This window comes from Diprion similis, chromosome 8 (assembly GCF_021155765.1).
Source record: "Diprion similis isolate iyDipSimi1 chromosome 8, iyDipSimi1.1, whole genome shotgun sequence".
NCBI classification, from domain to species: domain Eukaryota; kingdom Metazoa; phylum Arthropoda; class Insecta; order Hymenoptera; family Diprionidae; genus Diprion; species Diprion similis.
The window spans coordinates 12514378-12525013 of NC_060112.1; positions in this window are offsets into that span (position 1 = coordinate 12514378).

Sequence of the window (10636 nt, forward strand, 5' to 3'; positions counted from 1 at the left end):
GCTGAAACGTATATAGTTACAGTAAACGATCACGCGCCGCAGATTATAGAATGAATTGCGTTTCACGACATAACTTTCTGAGAAGTATTTGTGTTGTCGAGGTAAAATCTAATTGGAAGCCGTAAACAAGATCTGTTGGTTGATAGCTTGAGCTTTAAGCTTTTATCATCATGTCTGTTTCGCCAACAGCGACGATATTCAGCACCCGTTATCATGCACATGGAAGTTTTCAAAACAATTTTTTCTCCTCGGCTTCAAGCATGCATGATTTATTTTATATTGCGTACAAGAATTTTCTGAGATTTTCTTCATGCCAAACATAATACACCTGCAGCTCGTCTAGCGAACGGAGTCAAATGCTGACCAGACGAATCAAGGAAGAAGTCAGCGCTTATTCATAGATACATTTTGGTCATTCGTCAATGCGCAGAAAGTTACTCTTGAAGTAAAAAATTTCACCACTTAATTTCGTCAAAGGGTCAATTATTGAGTGAGATTTGACGAAAAGCCAAAGTATCACGTTTCTCTCACGATGAGCTTGATAAACATCATATATACGTGACAAAAGCCTGGGACAGCTTATATGCGACAGCTTAAGTCGGTCACACGGAGCCGGAAGACCTGCAGTGGACACCATTTGCGGAAGTGATAAGCACTAGACATGATAGTCAACAACACGTGTAGACTTGATGATTATAGATAAGAGAGAGAATTCTCTCAAGGGATGATTACACATCAATGCAGATGACCATGTGGCTACCAACCGCAATCCGATTTCTTTTACTCCCGCAGAGATTTACTAATCAAGCTAACGAGCGCGTCGGATGATGAACGATAAATCGCGCCGAAACCGCATTAACCGACGAGTGTACAAAACTTTCGTTGAAGGTATTTCGAGCGATGTTTTAAAAAGAATGAGATCAATCGCATCATCTCTCTTCAGAATTATTTTCGATGTATATATCAAATTGTCGATTGTCCAGGTCACTTCGGCTCCAACATCAGGCAATCCATTTCCCAAATGTTCAGGGTGTTGCCATTGTGTGACCAATTGACCACCAAAATTTTCGCGACCTTTGCGCGCCAACAAATTGCCCAAGATGTTAAACTCTACGAATATTCACACGTGCCGTTCATTCCCTACTGATCGACGTTGGGAACTTTTAGGGTCATTCAATAACTTTACCATTACTTGCTATTACGTGTGTGATAGATCCTATAATGAAGCTCACAGACTACTTACACGATCATAATGTGCAGAGTAGAAAGGTTACGAAGGTCTCAATGAAACGAACCTTGTACTCTCTACTGCCGCACTGTTGGCAACGCTCATCCTCTGAATGATTCATTTGTTCGAAACTGTTGGTCCTTGTGACAGGATCGATGAGCTCTACTGTTACTCCTTCCTGATCGTAGGTCCAAAAGTATTCAATGTAAACAATTTTATCAATCAGTCGTGCTGTACTTTGACTGTTATATTAATCCATACAATGGCTGTATAAAATGAATATTTCATCAATACGAATATTGTGTTTTCCAAGCCATTTAATTCCGTTTTTACCAGTACCAACCAGATTCCATATGAATACACCATCAGAATTAAACGCGTGATTAAATCTACTCCGATGTCAACAGAGAACGACATTTAACTCTGATTATCAAAGAAAATTGAGTTTGATAGAGTTATGGATATATAACACGATTGGAATAGGACATATTAAATACAAGCTCGTGAAGTAATATAGGGCAAGATAACCGCACACGATCAACTTTTGATTAGAATGATTATGATTGAATGATGTGGTCGGAGAAATGAATTACCCCAAACACAACTTCATTTCGGACACTCTATGTTTCCATGTGCAATGATCATCAGCAGTTGCGACCAGGTTGATGTTGTCATTTAAATTACTTCATTTTTATTTGCATCGAATTGCGTAAGGACTGTACTGATTATAAGGTTGAAATAGCCAGCTTTTACCACATTTACAAGATTGTATAACGGAGCCTGGCTTTGTGTCTTGTTTACAGTTGGACCATTTTTGAATACGTAGCTAACGTCAATATCGCTTCAGGTTATCACCGGTTCATACCGCTTTTCAAAGAGTACTGTATGCAGCTGGAAGACAAATGTAACTATCACTGGCGTAATTTTGCCGTCATATATGTGGAACAAAATTACCCAAAACACTGTTTCATGAGTCTACGTACCGCAATAAACATGATTTTAATGTATTGTGCTTATACGTTGTAAAACTGTGGTCTCTCAACGTTACCATACGTCAATAGCATTAGTTGTGCACAGGAAGTTTGTGCTGAATTTAACTTCTGGTCATACGACAGTGAATTACAACAAATGAACATAATTTCTCGGGCATCAAGCGCGATGCTGCGAGTATGAGAGAAGGTTTCGGATGCTTTATGAGAGACAATAATGACACTGCGTCCGTTCTGTAATCGTTCGAAGCACTTTTGCACTAGAGCATCGTACACTACTTCTTTAATGACCCTCGTAATTGATCGAAAGGCAAAACAAATTAGTAGAGCGATGTTACGAAACAAAATTAGCATCAAGTTGCATAAGCATTTGGAGCATGAGTAATTTACTAATTACAAGTACTATTAATTTCTGAAAATCGTAAAAATACATCGATTGACATTAAACGAAGATGGATTTATGCGACTACTTAAATTCATCGAAAAATTTAGGGCAGCCAAGCTGAAGTATAGAATAAATTTGTTTTAAGCTGACCGATAAATTATGAGTCTTAAAATTGGAACAACAAGAGAATTGTTCATATCTGGTACATTGAAGGGGGAAAAATGTCTAGATTCCAAAGAAACGTTATTTTCCAGACATGCGACTTCAGCACGTGTAAGGCGCAGCCACGTGACAGCTGTTGAAACTTGTATTGTTAAACACCGTTATTTACCATGAGACAATAAATTCATTGAGAGACATCACGGCATAGCATGCAAAAGTACAGTAAAAAGCATCTTATGTAGAAAAACAATGCCAGGCTCAATGATTACAGATACAGTGACAATGGAAGCTTGGCCGCTATAAACACTGACAGTAAATGGCTTTTTTATAATTTCGCTTTGTCAAGAAACGCACGAAAATAAAACGCTGGATCGATCTCCTTGCTTTTTTTCATTCCTGATAACACTTGTCCTGCAATTCCATTAGGAACTTATTTTACAGTCTTCTTACTTGCCTATCCTGCAGCTACAGAAAAAAGAACTTTGCTAACGAACAATCTACGCGGCTTGCTAACAATTATAAGTAATGATGATGATAGACGACGAGCAGTTCCTCACCTACCTACATTATACTTTCCTGATACGGGTATCCGTCGATCCGGTTCCATTGAACTATTCAGCACGTTATTAATCGTTCATCGGAAGTCTTACGAGACCGTAATGACATCGAAAATTGCCTCATTCTTATGCTGCTATGATAGTTTAAATGTCTTATGTGTAGCCTTCATATATATATGTCTATATATATATATATATATACATATATGCAGCCATGAAAATTGAGTCTGAATTCCGAGGAGCGAATTTGAGGGCATGTAAAAAGTTGACGCAAAATTTAAGAGTTCTCCATCGCATTTAGATACAAGTAATCACCTACTAAATTGAGCACGAATGAAAAAGCCTCGCAGTATTAAAATAGAGAATTTTGACAGGATAAATCCGGCGGTCACTATTTTGTGGGAAAATTCTAATCGGTGTATTCCACGCCCGTGGAGTCAAAATTCAAACTAGTATCGTGAGCACTCATCCTGCGCGTGTTATTCTGGTTGAAAAATGTTGAGGGCATGCAGTGCGCTCGTGTTCACCGAACTTAACACGAATGTATCGCTTTTCCATTGGAGAAACGGTGCGCAGTCAGATTGGACAGACGCCTTTGAAAGCCCGAGCTAATCTTGTGTAACCAGGAGAATGAGCTGCAGGGAAACACGTGTTTCACGTTTTGGTCCACGTGCCCAACGGGCCGGGATGCTTGTGTTACTACGTGATACAGACGAACACGTGCATGGAATTGATCGAGCCTTGGGGCAAGTCGACGTAAATATCGTCTCAGAAGAATTGTCAAACGTCGAGCAAAGGCTCGGATTAACTCCGGGACACCTGATTGTCGTATACACGTGTTTACCAAGAGGTCTTCACCTCACCTTATCTAAGCCAATCTTAAGCTTCATCAGCGAGATAAAACGTGTGATTTGCAAGTAACCAGGGATTGTGTCAGATTATGGATATATCGGGTGCCCGGTCTGGTCGAAGAAGCTTGGGCACAAAAAGTTTACGATTAGTTCTATGTTAGTACGTAGAAGCTCAACTAAAAAATAGAATTTCAAACTTTCGGCAAGTATTTAGCGGAAGTTTTATCCGAAGTCATATAGTAATGTAACCGTAGTTGCAATATACATGCAGATTTTGCATTTCGTGCTGTCCAGTTAGATAAGCATTCTGTTATCCTGTGAGTTGCCGTTCCGAAGCTTTTGTTTCACTGTACCATCATCATTTCAACCGTGATGGAATATTCACTGGCACGTTATCGCAATGGGCGTTTGAAGCCTTGTTACATAACTGTGACAAATGGGACTGTTTTACGTCGATTATAATTTAGCGTAATACGATTCTTGATTGCCACGTGACGTTTTCGCAAAACATTCCCAACTTAAAATCGTAATAGAAATGATGTAAATAAGATTTCGTAGTCCTGGACGACGCGAAAAATATTTGACCATTTTAATGTCCACGTTGAAACTCAGTCTATCCTAGAAGAAACGGGATAAAGCCATGGAATATAATTTTTGCAGTTGAAACCTCGTTTCGCCATTATAATTAAAACGCTATAACAATATTGTATATGTCTTGGCCGTAATTTTATTCCGACTTTTACTCGTTCAAATGTTAAATCCGTCGAGCCTCAACGGCTTCGTTTAACAAACGGTAACCTCATTATTCATCGTCCACAACATATACCGATCTTATTAGAAATTTAAATTACCGTTCTCATCGAGTAATTACCTCGTTTAATATCGTATGAAAGTTAATTCAGTCTACTCATTTAATTAGTGAACCTTGCTGCTCAAGTTTCATTTTGCCTTGGGCAAGCTCACATCAGTTCTTATTCGACATTATTCATTCATGCAGAGTTAAAGACTAATTTGTGATTTTATCCCATGAATATTAACCACTCAATTTGACATTCAGTATATCGATTTTAAATTTGTATTCTGCGAGTTATTCCATCACCGATAACAAATAGAAAAATCAAACGAAATTATAATAATTCGTAGCAAAAGCTGGAAACGGCATTGTCTTATGAATATCTAAAGGTTCAGCTCAATTCTCACCTTATCTGACGTGATAATAAACATTAGAACCGAAATAGATACGGCATCGACGTAATTGCCAGTTACTATGACTGAATTATTAAACAATCCAGACTTAGGATTTGCGTATTTGTATACCGCCAATAATTTGGACTGCCACAATCGGGTTAAAAATTAGTTTCTTCATTTTCACCGCACAATATCACACGTGCGAAACACGCGGTGGCACTTACTCGTTTCAATACGTATTCTCAGTAGTTTGGTTTAATTTAGATGCCGCTAAGCGATCCTCTGAATTAATATTCATTGGATATTTACACCTTATATATTTACGGCAACCTGGACAATTCACCCGACGTTGAATGCATCCTGTACTTTCATCCTCGGATGCGGTGACGTGCAACTAAAAGCTCCACCGTTAAATGGCTGACAAGTGGTTGTGACAACGGTCCTCTGGTCACTCGAACTCGAGAACGCTCTTCGACTCAGCGGAACCTCATTTCCAATGGGTCTAGGGTCACCATTTTCACAATCTTCCTCAATAAACCACGAGGGACGTTGAATGGGTAACATTTTGCGACTTGGATAGGTGGCATTGCAGGATCCGGATTGTCGCTGAATGCACCACTTCAAGTAGCACTCGTTGTCCGTCGAACTTCTGATTACAGGACCATTTTCTCCTTCCGGAAGCGGAATCCGCTTGTTTGGATCCATCGACTCGCGCGGTGTTCCGTCAACCGATTGACTACACTTAGGTTCTTTGGTAGCATTAAAATCTAGACTTCCCGTTCGCTTTCTCTCATGAAACCCATCCGCTTCTTCCAGCGAGCAAATAGTGTAGCTTGGAGTCGAATTCCAAGCATCTCGCGTGACGTTAACTGGCGGAGGGTGTCTCGTGACACCAAAACCCGGAGGACGAGGTATCACAGACATGTCGTCGGTTGTATTTCTTCTGAGTACCACCTGTTCCTGATTGTCCGAGGATCCACCATCCGTTGGAGTGTTTTTCGGGGCGTAACCGGTCCTGAATTTTTCATACGATGTAGCTGATTTTCGCGCGCAACTGTTCGGACTGCAGCTCCTTGATGAATTCGTCGAAAAATTCCTGGGGGATACGAGCGTCGTTACGATCCTATCGTTGGCCTCGTTTCCAGATTGCCGGTTACCGGTTGCTGGAATTGTGCCTTTAGCACTGATTCCATTTGCATTGGATGTCATGGTGTCATCTTCCGACTGGGTGTAACGAGTTTCCTCAGTGCAATTCAAATCCAAACTTCCTATTCTCTCTTTCTGAACCTCTCCTTCCTCCATCTTTGATCGAGAGGAAACTGTATGGCTCAGGCTCGAGTTCTCAGCTTCTCGAGTATCGTCGACGAACTGAGGGTACTTCATGGCACAAGAACCAGGAATACACGGTGGTATCTCAGACCTACCCACGACGGATCTTCTTCTAGGTGTCATTTGTTCCTGAACCTTGGAGGACCCGCCATCCTTTGATGTATTCGTCGGGGTCTGAACCATTCTGGATTTCTCATACGGTGCAGTTGACTTCTTTAGATGACTCTTCGGGCTGTTGTTCGTGGAAGAATTTGTTGAAATCTTCCTGGAAGAGACGTTCGTGATTACCTTCGGTTCGTTGGCAGAGTTCTTGAGTCGGCGATTCTTCCTCGATAAGTCTGACGTTCTCGTTTCGTTATCAGTGAAGCCAGTTGAGCGGAGGGTGTCATTGGCAACCAGCCGAGTTTTCCGTTGAGGCGGATTCGGTGATTTGCGGTTGTAGGGCACCGCTTGGCCAACTCTGGAAGCCTCAGAGGTATCGGCAGCAGATGAGTTGGGCTTCTTCTTTGCGTCCTTCTTCCTCGATTTCGTCCATTTTCCAGACGACTCGGGTGGTTTCTTATCGGCATTCGTTGGGTAAGAGGCTTGCGGTGTTTGTTCGTATTTGTAAGACGACAGGAGACTCGTCGTCGGATCAATAGACGCCGCGCTGGGCAACGGCTGAGAGTCGTTCGTGGCTGCAGATTCTTCAATGTCAAGTAGCGGAAGCTGGTTCGCAATGGTTTTTGGCCTGGGACTGTGGGTTGTCGACGTGGGAGTTTGGTAACTGCTCGTCCGCCCCTGACCAGAGAGCTTGGGCCGTTCGTCCCTCTTCGATGTCCCTTTTCTTTCCTTCAGACACTGCAATACCATGTCGTGGTTTATCCGTCTGATGAAGGTGCACGAAGTGACCGTCGTGACCTCGGGAGCACTGACTCCCTTCATCGGATCGCTCTGCTCGTTGTGCCTCGAAGCCTCGGAGATGTCGGCGTTTTCACCACTGTCAGAGTTGTACCAGGGCGTTCCAAACGGCGCATGGTACTGACAGACCTCGGCAGAAGTCCCGTAACTTTCTGGTTTCTCGTTGATTCTTGGAGCTTCGCATGGTCGATTATGTCTCTGCAATTTTTCTCGTTTCTTTGTGACGCACTTATACTCTGGTAGCCGAAGATCTCGAGCCTGACCATAGTCGTTTCGCAGCTCCCTTCGCACTGTGCATCGTTTGCATGAATTTCCCGGGTTTTCCGGGTGGCATTTTATCGCCATTCCCGATTCGGCCTGAACTCGTCCCCGGCAGGCGTGCCGCATTCCTCTGGGATGCCTGGGGCTGACCCAGATCTGTTCCTCCTGCTTGGCCTCTTTACCGCGACGCGTTTCCCTGCGTTGATCACGTCTTACGAGACATTTTTCGCACCGGCACTTTTCCTTTTTCTTTCTCGGCGCCGCCTCTTCTTCTTCACTTCTGATCTTCAGATAGGAGCAGCTGCATTGACAACAAACGAGTCTTGCCTCATCGGGAATTAAGCTCATGTTTATCTCCGACGCGGTCACAGCCTTGGCTTTCGCATCGGAGTGCCTCAATCTGCTTCTTGGTTTGCATCGGTTAAACAATCGCTTCATGCGCGAAACCACCTTCGGCTTCTGGTTCAAGTACTTGGGTAATTTGTACCCGGAGGACTTCTGGCCTATGGGTTCCTCGAAAGACGGTGTAAAACCAGCGCGTCCAATTCCAACGTGTCCATTTACGTCTCCGGAACATTCTTGCGCACCGCTGCAGGGTGAGACGTGAACGCAGCCACACGGCAGTTGCGTCACGTTCAGGCTTTTCCTCTGCCGATCGAGCGATGTCTCGATGCCCGGATTGTTGTTTGACCCAAAACCCACCCGCTTTTGACCAAAGTCGCCACTGTCACACGCGCAAGCTTCGTCTTGCACAAGGTGTGGTTGCGTGTGTCCACTTATCTGGCGTAAATCCTGACGGGAATGACCGTAAGGAAGACAGGATGTACCCTGATCCTGAGTGGAATGTTCGTCGTGTTTGCAGAAGCAGTTGGACGTCTGAGTCTGTTGAAAATTCGAGGGATAAAACCCTGCAGTCCGAACCTCTGGTAACTTCAAGTTGCCCAGAATTTTGGCATCCCGAAGTAATTCTGCAGCGGGAACTTTTAACGCTGCATTAGAATTGGCGTCGGCTAGTTTTTTTTCTGGACTAGGATTGGGCTCAATCCGCCCTCGAGACTTTTGACGCAAGTCAACCACCTGCTGGGTTTTCGAGATAGCTGAAGGAGGGTTCCAACAGTCTAAATTACCGGGTACTGTGACATTATTTGGAGCGTTTTTACCCGGCCTACATCCCGCAGCTGGACAACTCAGTGTTTCTGCGATGGGATTTTCATAGGTCTGAGAAATCTTCTGCCGATCGATGCTGACCGCAGTTTGTTCCACGTGGAAAGAGGTTTTGGGAAGTGAAACCGGAGTATCAGTTCGACGTCCGTTGCAATAATCGCAACATCGGCGCGATTCACGACGGTGACGTTTCTCGCCGCGCAATTTCGACTCCTTTTTGCAATCCCGTTGGCTTTTGCTCGTCGGAACCTTCCAGGGATCAGGAATTCCTTGTCCCAGTGGCAGCCCCATGTCCTTCCATACCGTCGCCGTCACGTAGATGTTCTTGCAGCCGAGGTCGAGGTCGCGTTTGACGATTCGCCGGTCTTCCTTGCCGCAGAAACCGCGGTAGGCTAGGTACTCGGCCCAAGGATCAGGAATACCTCGTCGGATTCGCGGGCACCGCGTGTCCAGTTTGGACGAAACGAAGCCTCCGTTTTTTGAGTTCGAGGAGATCAGCACGTAGGGCGAAGCGCTGACCAATCTCGGGGAGGAAAACGGGCCTCGAACCACTTCCCGGATCGCTAATACACTGCTGGGCGGAAGCTCTCCCCTGGGAATCCACTCGTGACGCCAACCCGCCCGGATCCTGCACCGCTTACGAATACCTCTTGAACAATTCAATTGAGGCCCCAATCTGCGATGACTGGATTCGCATGACCGGCTGGACTTTCTGAGTTCGCTCAGCGACACGCTTGACACGCTGCATCGGGTCACTACGGCCAAAAATTTTTCTATCTGCATATTTATAAACACACATTGTAATCCTTGCGTTGCTTGACACTGTGAGTCTCGATGACTCCCAAGTGTGAACGACAGTTCGATCAATTTCGTGACCGACTACCCACATGTGATTGGTTTGATCTGTTCAACTATACGAAATACAGTTGAAATTTTGTGAATTTTAGATTTAGATTTCGATTTAGGTTTAGGAATGGATTGAGCGTTAATAATTAAAGAGGATTTCGAATTAGGTATGTGAGTGATTATTCGTAGACAGCATTTTTTGGTGCGAAACTCGATTACGAGAAGAAACTGCTCAATAAAATTTCAATTACGTGCGTACAATGCAAATTGCTGCAAATAAAACTATGGTTAAATTTGATTTCAACCAAAAACATCGTATAACCCCTTTCTGCCGTTTACGCAGAGACTTACTAGTTTGCTGCAAGGATCATTTGCCAGTATAACGCGGCTCAGTAGTTATCATGGTTCACATTCCTGTCGACTTGTACTACATTGTGTTTCAAATCCATTTGTCCGACCTGAGTTATCCTGTTCACAAAATTTGATAGTTGGGAATTAGGAAATACTTCCTGTTACGTAATTTTCACCTGCTCGTAAGGTGTGGTTTAGAAAATGACGGTTCTGCGAATCGATCGTATTATATCGAATTGAACGAAAAACAAATGCTATTTCTTCACCGATACGCAGCTATGATTTACCTCAAGGATGCAAATTGACATCGATTTTATACGTAAAACGTATAATTTTAAACGTAAAAGGATTGAATTATTTATGCTTTCCAGCTACAGCCGATTTTCATAATTATAATTCAAGATTCATTAAGCTACGGTATTACC